The 13,089-nt window shown below is 44.8% G+C and overlaps 1 protein-coding gene across 1 annotated transcript in view; it reads left to right on the top strand.

Moving 5' to 3' along the window:
• gpr107 (G protein-coupled receptor 107) overlaps positions 1 to 13,089 on the top strand; it is a 131,388-nt gene that overhangs the window by 117,906 nt on the left and 393 nt on the right. The gene's annotated exons all lie outside the window — the stretch shown is intronic.

Genomic DNA, 13,089 nt, shown 5'->3' with positions numbered 1-13,089 from the left:
AATAAAAGAATCATTAAGGTTCTAATAAAAGACATTTGATCATCTCTCTTTGTCCCCACCTCCCCTTTAATGGTTAACTACACCACATAGTGTTGTGCCAACCCAATGGACCAGAGGGTTCCAGGTTCAGTTTCCAGTCTCTACTGAGTTAGCTTTGCTCATCTGGGGCAGCAATTAGGGCAGGACTATTAACCTCACTTCCGTCGGGCTTGAGGGGAAAAATCAGCCAGGGTTCCCACTCCTTATCGCTATCCACCAAAACCTGTTGGAAATAGTATGTTCATGGGTGTTGGGCAAGATCATGGTTGTGTGTGCTGTGCTGTCTTCCTTTGTAAATAGCTTCCAAAAGATCATTGTACAGTAATAGGCAGGCCAGGTTTGTAGAAAGAGGATGAAGAATGGTCAGTACAGAAGAGCTCTCAGTACCCGTAGAACTGTGTCTCAGCAAGCGTCAGTGGGAGAGGAGGAGAGAGACTGGGAGGAAAAAGTCAGTTCATTATTAATGCAGCGGACCAACATTCTGTCCGAAGGTCACATTTATGACATCAGAACATCTTGGTGCAATTTTGCAAGGATGCTGTGGATTACTTTAATATAGTCTCACGGACTAACCTTGCAATTAATTCCCACAGATTATCTTTAGGAAACACAACGCATGTGTCAGCTGAATTAATGTGTGGACACTTACACCTGTTCCTTCGTAATAACCAGATAATGGATAACTCAGTGCCAGAACGTGGAGTCTTCTGCTGCAATCGCTGTTATAATGAGATGGAAAACCGCTGGCATTTAACTGAAAAGAAATAAATTGTGAATGGAGCAACTTCTCTTTGTGGAAAGCGCTCCACCTCTTGCTTGGGGCACTGCTACTGAATTTTGCGGTGCTACGTGCAGCAGTGCCATGTCATTGCTGGCCTCCTCCCCTGATTAAAGAGGACGGGCCCCCAGCGCTGCACGCACCGGGGCCCTGCTGGACCACTGAGGAGTGGGGTGCCATGAAAACAGCCCAGCTCACTCGAGGAGTGCTGGGCTGAGCGATTACGACTGGCACCCCGCATAAAAAAGGGAAAGGGGGCAGGTGCTGGCAGCCGGCCAAAAAAAAAATGGCTGCCCGACACCTGCCCTTTAAGTAGCGCCACCACCGCTGCAAAAACGCCTGCTGATCCTGTTGGGCATATCATCCGGCGATAGGTCAGGGGGTGCAAGCGGGGCACGGCGATGGCGCTACCGGCTACCGCCGCCGCTAACCTCCCGCTGAACCTCGCGGGAGGCGTTAGCGGCACCATGCCCGGACACTTGGGGATTTGCGTCCCCCAGGGGCGCTAACGAGAGGTGCAAACCAACCCAATGTTTCCCCTGTTGATTTCTGCTGCGCCACAGTTCCCCGAATACCTACCACTCTCCAATACTGAGTCCAAGTGGTCATTCTGCTGATGCAGGCCTGGGCAGTGAGTGTTGATATCATCCAACATCCACACATGTACATAGTCAGCAGAGGTCACCAGCTGCCGATCAGCAGTAGGAAAACAAGCGCCAATTCCAGCATCCCTATCAGCAGGCCAGACATTGGATCTAGGAAAACTTCCAGTCTGTCTGGCTCAGTACCATACAGGGTCATCTCTTACCTTGATGAGCAAAGAAAGAACTACCCCTGTAAAATAAAAACCGAATGGAATACTGAAGAATTCCACAGATGATATTGAACTCTGTAAAAAAAATGTGAAGGCTACTAAATTTGGAATCCCTGAAACTGCACTTGTCGTTGAACTTTTGCTATTGCTGGCTGTGTGTTGTAGCAAGCTATTCCCAAGCATTACACAATTATCACAAAAAATACAATGTTACACAGAAGTCTTGTTCGCATTTCAGTTTGAAGTGATAAAAGAAAGTTTTTGTGAATTATGTAGCCTTTGTTACACTGTGGGCAGAGCTAGTCCCATTACTCACCGGCTCAGGGATAACAGATGGGAATGAGGCAAAGCTGGAATATACACCATATGTGTTGAAAGTTAATTTGCAAATTTCCAAAATGATTTCACAAAGTTAATGCTGGGAGCGTGGAAGGCATCATAAATTAGACCTACAGGGCTGTTTCCTTGATAATTTTTCATGGATTTCCCTTAAACATCTGTTAATAACTGTGTTCACAGAACTTTGGTTGAGGGAGATGATTAGCTAAAGAAAGAATCCAATTTACAAGACTCAATCCATTGGTACTTTTACAGTGGATTTTGTTGCCTTCATCAAGACCATTGACATATAGAATCAGCACACTGTCACCTACTCCAATTTGTCCTTTTCCTGTATCTCAGAATTGTGGAACTCCTTATTATCGGCATGTTTTCCTTCACCCGACAATCAACAGGCTTTTACAACCCAAGTTCTGAGTCACATGACCATTACTTATTGATTAACCTTGCCTTCTCTCCTGGTCTTTTCAACCTGGATGATAAGCTGCACTGTGGGACTGAGGTTACACATTTTAATTGCATCCCTGTGTTTGTATAATGGGTTTCAAACCCCCTGCAGTCACCTCTTGTTTGTGCTTTTTGCTTTTTTTCAAGTAAGATATTTTTAGTATAAAGGGAAGAATGCAGTGACGTCATTGTGAATTTGAGCATCACCACATCACCTAGTGTAATTGCTGTTTTGTCTTGGAGTTTCACATCAGTATCAGAGAGGCCTTGACCTGTTCTGGGGTTGACAATTAGCCAGACAGACAACACTAGAGCTTACAATTAAAAAAAAACATTCCTAATTATCTCCAACTGTCTGTGGTAAACACTCACTGTCCAGATCTACACATAAAGAATGGTCACTTAGATGAGGTACCAGAGGACTGCCGGTAACCATGGGACTATTCCCAGCGGGAGTCACTGCTGTCAGGAGAAGAATGGGAAAAAACAGGGGAACAAATTTAAACAACAAAAAGGAAGGGGTGGGGGGAATCAAATGCAATATGAAGTGGTTTTAAGGTGGTAGCTTTAGAATGGCTGCTGAGTATAACCAGGGTAATTGTAAAGTGAAAAGACAGTCAGCTCTCAGAGGGAAACCACCACAGTGCAACATCTTGTTAGTGTATTTCATGTTGTCTGGTAACACAATCACAAAGGCTGCTTCACTTTAGAGCTGAGCAGATTGAAGGCTTGCTATTGCGCTGGATTGTGTCTTTATGCCACATCGACTCTTCGGTGATATTTTGCAGCCATATTGATTTCTGCGTGTAATTTGTAAACATCAATATTGCGATTAGTTTGTCTTGCATTCTTTTGCTTTCCTGAAACAAAACACATTTTACTCTGCCTCATGGGTGCACCATTGCCCTGACTGTGAACCAGCTGATACAAATACATGCTATCATACAACAGAATGATGATGTCTCTCAGCCTGAGCCAGAGCAATAAGAGTGGCTAGTTATCTTCCTTATCCACAGAGCAATAAGCACATGAACCAAAAATAGGATTATATTCACTGCAAAAATCAACACTACTAAAATATTAAAGAAGGCTACTTAATAAATTAAACTGAAGGAAGTTTGCAAACTAGAACCATCGGAAGTGTGCATGCTGCAGTCAGGCAGACTTAACTGACAGTGGAAAAGTGACCAAGGGAACTGAGGCAGTGGTTAGCTATTCGCCATGACCTCCATAATGTATGAGTTTGTAACTTGGGTGACTGGAGAATGTAACATCAAGCACTCAGACATTAGGTAGAATCCAGCTGCCCTGAGAACGTGCCTCAACCTCAATCTCAGAACAACATGCCCAAGTACATCAGTGTATTTATTTCCACTGACTGCACAAATCATCTTGTGGCATCTCGTGAGTGAGACTGCCAACTTAGTGCCAAATATGGTGCTGTGGGCCCATGATAACTATGAACTGGATGAGTGCTGGCTAAATGTGATTTCATCCAGGACCCTAACAATCAACAGAGGAGACCTTCATCACTTGTGTCTGACCCAATGCAGCAACAGACTTTTCAATTCTTGGTGGAAGCCTGATGTGGCGGAAAGACACAATTCAGCACACTATCAATGTGAAATGAGTTTGCGCATCCTCAACCAGTTCCTATTGGGCATAAACCTGCAGCACAAAACTGTTCCTAATTCGACACTGATTGGCAATCTCACTCAGAGGGGCCACAGAATATCTTGTGTGGGGAATAGAAGGAATATTACACTGGTGTAGTAAGGCTGGAAATGAAGCTACTCGTGTTGAAAATGAAGCACGTTTTGTGGCGGAATGGAGGTCACAAGATAATTATAGATGACGAAGGATATTTATCCATCTCAGTCCAGAAAGACTCTATATTCCCCTCATTGCAGCATCTAATATTTTCGTAAATGGTTCCAGGGTTTTCACTTCCACTACTCTATCCAGAAGTCCATTCCATGCGCCAGTCAGTCTTTGTGTGAAGAAGCTCCTGATATTTGTTTTAAATTTACCTTTAACTAGTGTGTCTCCCTCTCACAATATAGTTTAAAATCATTCCGTATTTATCTTTTCTCTACCTTTAACTATCTTGTGTACCTTTGTAAGCTTATCAGTCAGATGCTTTCTTTCAAGGCCACGTTTCTCAAAACCAACAACTTGAACTTATATATGTGTTTAAAGTGGAAAAACAATCCAAGGGGTGTAATGAAAAAATGGATAGCCTTAATACTTGGGATCAGCCCTGTGGTTCTTCGCTACACTGATTCCAGTGTTTGAATGTCTCCCTTGTTTCTTGGTGACCAGGACTGGACACAGTACTCAATATGTGGCCTGACCAGAGCACGGTACAGTTTGATCGTGGCGTCTGCTGGCTTACACTCTACAGTTGGGCTATGTGGTTTACTTTGTTGTTTGCTGCTCTGCATTGATTGGAAGTGTTTAGTCCACTAAAACTCCTAGTTTATTTTGTTATCAACTTCATCCTTAGCTATTTTAACACAATTAATCGGGGAGACTTACTTTGCTCCTAGCTGTGTGCTATACTTGACCTGGGAGGGCTTGATACTGACACTGGGTACCTGAAATGGAAGCATGTTCATAGAATCACAACATTTATGGTGCAGAAGGAGGCCATTTGGCCCATCGCATCTGTGCTGATTGAACAAGAGCTACCCAGCCTAATCCTACTTTCCAGCTCTTGGTCTGTAGCCTTGTAGGTTACGGCACTTCAAGTGCATATCCAAGTACTTTTTAAATGCGGTGAGGGTTTCTGCCTCTACCACCCTTTCAGGCTGTGAGTTCCAGACCCCCCACCACCCTCTGGGTGAAAAGAATTCTCCTCAACTCCCCTCTAATCCTTCTACCGATTACTTTAAATCTATACCCACTGGTTATTGACCTCTCTGCTAAGGGAAATAGGTGCTTCCTATCCACTCTATTTAGGCCCCTCATGTTCTATCCCAGCATTAACCTTGATGAGCTAAAACAAAAAAAACTCTTTGTCCAAAGTTAACAATTCATGTCATGTGGTGTACGTGCATCTCTGTAGACAGAGCATGTGCAGCAGCCAATCAGGATTGCAAGAGGCCACAGACAACAGCAACGACAAAATCATCTGTGCTCGCTGACCTGCATTGGCTCCCAATTAAGCAACACCTCGATTTCAGTATTCTCATTCTTGTTCTCAAATCCCTCCATGGCCTCGCCCCTCCCTATCTCTGTAACCTCCGCCAGCCCCACAACCCCCCAAAATATCTGCGCTCCTCTAATTCTGCCCTCTTGAGCATCCCTGATTGTAATTGCTTAACCATTGGTGGTCGTGCCTTCAGCTGCCAAGGCCCTAAGCTCTGGAATTCCCTCCCTAAAACTCTCTGCCTCTCTTTGCTCCTTTAAGACCCCCCCCTTAAAATCCACCTTTTCAACCAAGCTTTTGGTCATCTGCCCTAATTTCTCCTTATGTGGCTCGGTGTCAAATCAAATCAAATCAAATCAAATCAACTTTTATTGTCATTGTTAGTGCACAAGTGCAGTACAACGAAATGTAGGCTTGCGGCTCCCGAGATTGTACAATTTGGATTTGGACACTTAAACATTTCAACATACATTTGTACATATATATTAGCATAAATATGACCATAATAAAGTGCATCGGCAGATGTGCAGGCTTTAGTGTTTATTTGTGGAGTTCAGTAGGATGACAGCCCTGGGAAAGAAGCTGTTCCTAAATCTGGTCGTACGGGTGCGAATGCATCTGTAGCGTCTTCCAGATGGTAGGAGGGCGAACAGACTGTGGCTGGGGTGGGTAGGGTCTTTGATGATGGACCGTGCCCTCCGTAGGCAGCGTTTCTGATATATATGTTCTATGGTCGGTAGCCGGGTGCCGGTAATGCGTTGGGCAGTTTTGACTACCCGCTGCAGGGCTTTCCGGTCATGGGAGCTACAGCTGCCGTACCATACCGTGATACAGTTTGTCAGGATGCTCTCTATAGTGCAGCGGTAGAAGTTAGAGAGGATCAGGGGTGACAGATTACATCCCTTCAGCCTCCTCAAGAAATATAGGCGCTGCTGGGCCTTCTTCACCAGAGAGGAGGTGTTGAGGGACCAGGAGAGGTCTTCCGTGATGTGGACTCCAAGGAACTTAAAGCTGGCCACCCTTTCCACCTCCGCCCCATTGATGTGGATGGGGGTGTGACTTCCTCCTTTGGACTTCCTGAAGTCCACGATTATTTCCTTTGTTTTCTTGGTGTTAAGGGCCAGGTTGTTGTCGGCGCACCACTTCACAAGATGCTGGACCTCCTCCCTGTAGGCTGACTCATCGTTGTTGGTGATCTGGCCTACTACTGTGGTGTCATCTGCAAACTTGATGATGGTGTTGGAGCCATTAACAGCCACACAGTCGTGGGTGAAGAGGGAGTAGAGGAGGGGGCTCAGCACACATCCTTGTGGAGCCCCCGTGTTCAGGGTCAGGGGGGTGGGGGGAGGTGTGGTTGCCTAATTTGACAGACTGGGGTCTGTTTGTTAGGAAGTCCAGGGTCCAGTTGCAGAGGGAAGTGTTCAGGCCAAGAGTTTGGAGTTTGGTGGCCAGCTTGTTGGGGACGATAGTGTTGAATGCTGAGCTGTAGTCTATAAACAACATTCTGATGTAGGTCTCCTTACCATCTAGGTGATTCAGTGCCGAGCGTAGAGCAGTAGTGATTGCATCCTCCGTTGATCTGTTTGCCCGATAGGCAAACTGGTGTTGGTCAAGGGAGGCAGGGAGACAAGAATATTTGTCTTATAGTACTCCTGGGAAATGCCTTGGGACGTTTTACTAGATTAAGGGCGCAATAAAAATGTAAGTTGTTGCTGTTGTTGTATCTACCTCAACAAAGTGGTGGGTTCAAGTTCCAACTCCAGAGACTTGAGCACAAAAAATCTAGGCTGGCACTCCAGTGCAGTGCTGGGGGACTGCTGCACTGTCAGAGGAGCAGCCTTTCGGATGAGACGTTGAACCGAGGCCCCGTCTGCCCTCTCAGGCGGACGTAAAAGATCCCGCGGCCAGTATTTCGAAGAAGAGCAGGGGTGTCCTGGCTAATGTTTCTTCTTAGGCAGTCCCTTGGAACCGAGGATGACTTGCTTCCACATTGAAAATGAGTTCTCAGGTGACTGATGAGTCCAATGCGGGACTTACAGTCTCTGTCACAGGTGGGGCAGATGGTGGTTGAAGGGGCGGGTGGGTGGGGTGCTTGGGTTGATGTGCGCTCCTTGCGCTGCCTGCGCTTGGCTTCCGCTTGCTCCCGGTGAAGAGACTCGAGGTGTTCGGCGCCTTCCCGGATGCTTCTCCTCCGCTTTGTGCGGTCTTGGGTCAGGGATTCCCAGGTGTCGGTGGTGATGTTACACTTTTTCAAGGAGGCTTTCAGGGTGTCCTTGAAGTGTTTCCTCTGCCCACCTGGGGCTCTCTTGTCGTGTTGGAGCGCCGAGTCTCGTATTGGGCATGCGGACGATGTGACCCGTCCATCAGAGCTGATCGAGCGTGGTCAAAGCTTTGATGCTGGGGATGTTGGCCTGAGCAAGAACACTGACGTTGGTGCGCCTATCCTGCCAATGGATTTGCAGGATCTTGCGGAGGCAGCGTTGGTGGTACCTCTCCAGTGCTTTGAGGTGCCTGCTGTACATGGTCCATGTCTTTGAGGCATACAGCAGGGCGGGTATCACTGCTGCTCTGTAGACCATGAGCTTAGTGCCAGGTTTAGGTTCTTGGTCTTCATACACTCGCTTCCTCAGGTGGCCGAAGGCTGCACTGGCACACTGAAGGCGTTGTTGGACTTCGTCGTCGACGTCTGTCCTTGTTGACAGTAGGCTCCCGAGGTATGGAAAGTGGTCCACGTTGTCCAAGGCCTTGTCGTGGCTAATGTTTACCTCTCAAACAACATCACTAAAAAAAAACACAGATTATCTGGTCGTTATCACATTGCTGTTTGTGGGAGTGGCTTCCAACAGAGTGACTGCACTTCAAAAAGTACCACATTGGCTGTAAAGCGCTTTGGGACGTCCAATGGTCTATCAATGCAAGTTGTTGTTGTTATTTGTATCCACCCCACAGCTGGCAGGAGCCCATGACGTCAACCGCAAGCCAGCCCCCCCATCGCGACGGCGGCGCATGCGCAGTCGGGCGGTTGCTGTGGGAGAAGCGGCTCCGGCTTCATTCAAACAAGCGGTGGCAGCGCCAGCGGGAAAGGTGAGCGGGCGGAAAATAGCGGGGCGGCTCGTCCGATCGGCCTCAGTGTACAGGAGCGGAAAGCTGCGTGAATGTTTTTTTTGTTTAATTTTCTGTTCCCCCCCACTTTCCACCTCCACCATCCCTATCTCTCCTCAGTGAGTGAGCCCGGGGTGTGAGGGGAGACGCGGCGGCGGCTTCTTTGCGGTTGCTATGGAGGGCGGGCGGGCTGGGATTTACACTCCGGCTGCGCCCAGCTCGCACAAGAAAGCTGCAGAAAGCCTCCTTGCTTTTTCTTCTTTTCTAACCGAAAAAGAAACCCGTACACTTTTTTTGTTTTTTAAATGGAAGAAACTTTTTCTCTCTAGCAGCCAGTATTATCTATCCCCTGCTGTTGAATGTGATTTTTGTAGGAAAGAAAATACATCTCCATTCTACAAAAAAATGCAGACGGGCCTAATTGTGCCACGAATCTTCCCATTTTATGACTTTTTTTTACAGTGATTCCGAGCCCTTTTGGTAGTTTTTAAATTTTTATCATTCTAACCTGCTGGAAAGCGCATTTTTTGATATCTTATTCCTACTGCATAACACACAGTGTTTGATTAAGTTAAGGGGGGGGATGGAGTGTCATTTTTTGTCCCAAATATTCGATTGTCGAGTTTGCAATGCGCAACTTGTTTATATTTAGTTGAGAAACCGTAGCCACCTTCAGTCACATTAGCTGGTGTGTGTGTGGGCTGCAGTGTCCCTAGGTTTTGTGTATAGCATTCCTTTTTATCCCCTTTCATTTGTGGGTGGATGCAGGTTTATATATTAGTTCGACAAGTACCGTGGGTGTTGGATAATGGTTTTTCAGAGGGCGTGGATAAGCTGCAGTTCTGGATACGAACTTGCATTTGTTGCACTTTTTTCCTTCTCCCTAACAGATGCCATTACATCTTTTGTGCTTTTCTCTTTCCCCTTTTTTATTTCAGGATTAATTTCTCTCTCTCTCTTTATGTATACATGTATATGATAAATCTGGAGTCTTTTTTAAATCTGCGTCTCGGGGTCTTTGCTATTATTCGTTGCAGGGTCTGATTTTAAGCTTGTCGGTGTGATAGGGAGGAACATGTTGGCATTTGTAGCTACATGGTTTTCTCTTTGTCTGCACTGTGTATGCTACATAGCTTTCAGCATCATAAGGCCGGAGTTAGATTTACGATCATAGAGTGACAATCGCAAGGCTCCTTTAAAATGTTTACATTTCTAGGAATGAGACATCTCAAAATAGTTATGCTTTTCAACCAAAATAAATAGCACTTGTTAGGTTTGTTTAGGCCATCTTATGAAGGTACATGTTGATCTCAAGCTTAAAATAAGGTATTAAAATCAAGTTATAGTTAAATTATGTAAAGTACAATATTATCTGCACTGAAACAAACCCCTTTTTTGAGTAACAGTATTACTGGTTTAAAAACTCTGAGACTATGTTGTTGTTCCCTGCACTGTAGCTGTATGGTTTATATGTAACAAGCAATGAATCGGTGGTGCTGCATAGCAAAATGACTTTCATGGAATATCAGAAATATTGCTTAGGAAAGCTGTTGTAGTGAGTTATTCCTGTATTCACAGATGTTGTATACAGTAGTGTAAGAATTATTATTCATACAAATAACAAAAGCAGTTAAAAAGCTGATTTTTGTCTGATTTATACTACTGTAATGCACCGTGGGGCATTTTTGTACGTTAAAGGTGTTCTATAAATGCAAGTTGTTTTGTTGTTGACGTGAGACGTTGCCTGACCTGCTGAGTGTTTTCAGCATTTGCTGCTTTTAATTCAGATTTCCAGCACCTGCAGTGTTTTGCTTTTGTATTATGCTTTATTTCTTCCTTACTTAATTAAGCCCCATTTAAACAGTGATTTAATTTGAAACTTGCATATTTCTGATGCATTCTGTTCTGTCATGTGTTGAGGTTGAATCTGTCAGTGCCGTTAACATCGTCGCAGATGATATCAGATTTGCCTGGAGAGCACTTGCAGAGTGATGCGTATTAGTAACATTACATGATTGAAGGTGTTGATGTTGTGATATGTTGGACTACAGCCCTGTAAATGTTTGATTTCTTTTTATTTTCATTTGATGTGGTGTGGTATGTTATGTCAAAAAAAGGTGCAAATTAAGAACTCACTGGAGTAGTGTGAATTGGCTGAGAAAGCAAGTTTGAAATCTATTTTATCTAACAATGAAGGGGAATCCTAGAAGTTAAAATGGATGTAACATTGATGTGCTCACTCCAGGGGTCTCTGCAGTATTTACAATGCTTTCAGATTCCACTAGGTACACAGGGAATGAATTGAACTGGTGGAGTCACCATGCTGCAAGCTTTGCTATTTGGGTATGTGTGGGAAAGATCAAAGGCTCACTGTGATGTGAGACAAGGCATCTGCTTACGCTCTGCTGTTGTAAAGCCTTTGAATAGAATATTCACTTTATATATAGATGCGTTAATTTAAAAGTGGGTTGGGTGGTTCTAAGGTAAAGCCTGAGTCATACAATCAGAGCAGTTCAGGGGCTCCAAAGTCGACCAAGCGCCTCTTAGTTATATAAGGGGAAATTGTTCCTGAAAACAATAGAAGTCCTACTGGAAATGTGTGAATGCTGGGTAAGAACAGGATTCCGTGTGGCTGTAGTATCCCCTGCTGTCAAGTAACCTGCCAGAACTTGCTTGTGCGAAATATGAAAGGACAAGTTCTGTCCATGGATCCATACCCTAGTCTGAGCAATCAATACAGGGGTGAGAGAAATTGGAGAAGAAAAAGTGGAATATTGAGAAACTACGCTGCCAAGTTTACTTTTCAGTGGAGTTTGTGTTAATCCAAATTCACTTGGCTGCATTGTAAATGATCGGATTTCAGCAAAGCAAGCTTTATTGCAGATTGGTTATTTGATCTATCCCCCATTTTTCCACAATTTTCTTCTCTTGCCTGTTCTCTTCTGAAGGAGGTGACTCATTTGAAGCACAAACTGTTCATGTTGCATGCCTGGAGCATAAATGTCACCAACCTGTTTGACTGTGGGGCCCATTGCCGCAAGCATGTTTCTTCCCTTGGCACCCGCAAACATTTCCAGCAGGTGTTGCTGGCTGGTGATCAGAAGTGGGAATCCTGCCCTCAAGTTTCAGCCATCTTCAGCTTCTGCCAAAAACTCTGTACTCTTGCTCCTAATGCTATTCCCCTCCCTGCACAATCTGTTTGACCCTAAGCTGAGTTTCAAACCCTATATCATCCATTATCAAGACAGCGTGCTTTCACCTCTGCAGTATTGCCTGCCTTCATGCCATTTCGCTGTATCTTTGCCTTAATCCTTATCTATGTTTTTGTTATCACGAGGCTTGACGTCTTAACACTCTCTTTACTGGCCCCCAAACTCCTCCCCATATATGTTTCAGCTTGTCCAAAATTCTGCAACCCACATTCTTTGCCACACTAAGATTCATTAATTTGTCATCACTATCCTCTTCTGTCTCCCAGTGTAGCAAATTCTAAATCCTTGTGTTTTACAAATTCTTCCATGGCCTCGCTCCACCCTACCTCTGCAACCTCTTCAAACTCTGTGCCCCACAGTTCTCTGCCTCTGGGTTCCTGTACATTTCTTCTTCCATTCTGTTGCAACTCACGAAGTAGCAGAACTTTGTGCCTTGACCCTAACTTTTGGAACTTACTCCATAAACTTCTCCACCATGCCACTTTCCACCTTGCTTTTAAAAATCTCCTTTTAAAACCTACCTTCTTGACTGTGCCTTCAGCCAACCGTCCTAACCCCACTCCTTCTCTGTTGTCTCTTTTATTATGTTAAAAGTGTGATACGGATGTTTCCGTTTCTACCCTAGTCCAATAACACAAGCTAATTGTCCTCAGTATTGCCCTAGCTAAGATTACTTCACTCAGACCAGGGATCAACCTCAGTTTTTCTTTCTTTTTTTGTATGTATCAGGACTAAACATCATGTAGTACATTTATCTACTAAGTCATTAGAGACCCAATTTCACACCAATCCTTGGAAGACACAACAGCACGTGACCTGCAAGTAGACATTTGCCATTGCTTCTCTGTAACCATTTGCATTGATTCCCCACCGCCCAGCTTCTCTTTGTGGAAATTTCCTGCAGCCTATAGGGAAAAAGAGGAGTAAAATAAGGTCAAAAATTGACACCTGACACAAATGGTGATAGCATAGTGCCTTGCAGTGTCATCAATTGGTACAGTTGCGTCTGTTACTGGGTACCCTTTGGTACTTCACTGATTTATTCTTCTATATGAGTTTTGAAGGTGAATTTTTGTTGACTGTTCACCATGGAGGCGTCATGACTGAATCCAATCGTGTCCTCATCCGGCATCTACGTTTGCACATTTCCAGCAAGGAAAACAATCGGGAGTCAGAATTCTTGTCCAGTTTTCCCTCCCTAAACCAG

The sequence above is a fragment of the Somniosus microcephalus genome, chromosome 23, assembly GCF_052327205.1.
Source record: "Somniosus microcephalus isolate GS21.2 chromosome 23, FLI_Smic_1.0, whole genome shotgun sequence".
NCBI classification, from domain to species: Eukaryota; Metazoa; Chordata; class Chondrichthyes; order Squaliformes; family Somniosidae; genus Somniosus; species Somniosus microcephalus.
This window is presented reverse-complemented; position numbering and strand designations above follow the sequence as displayed.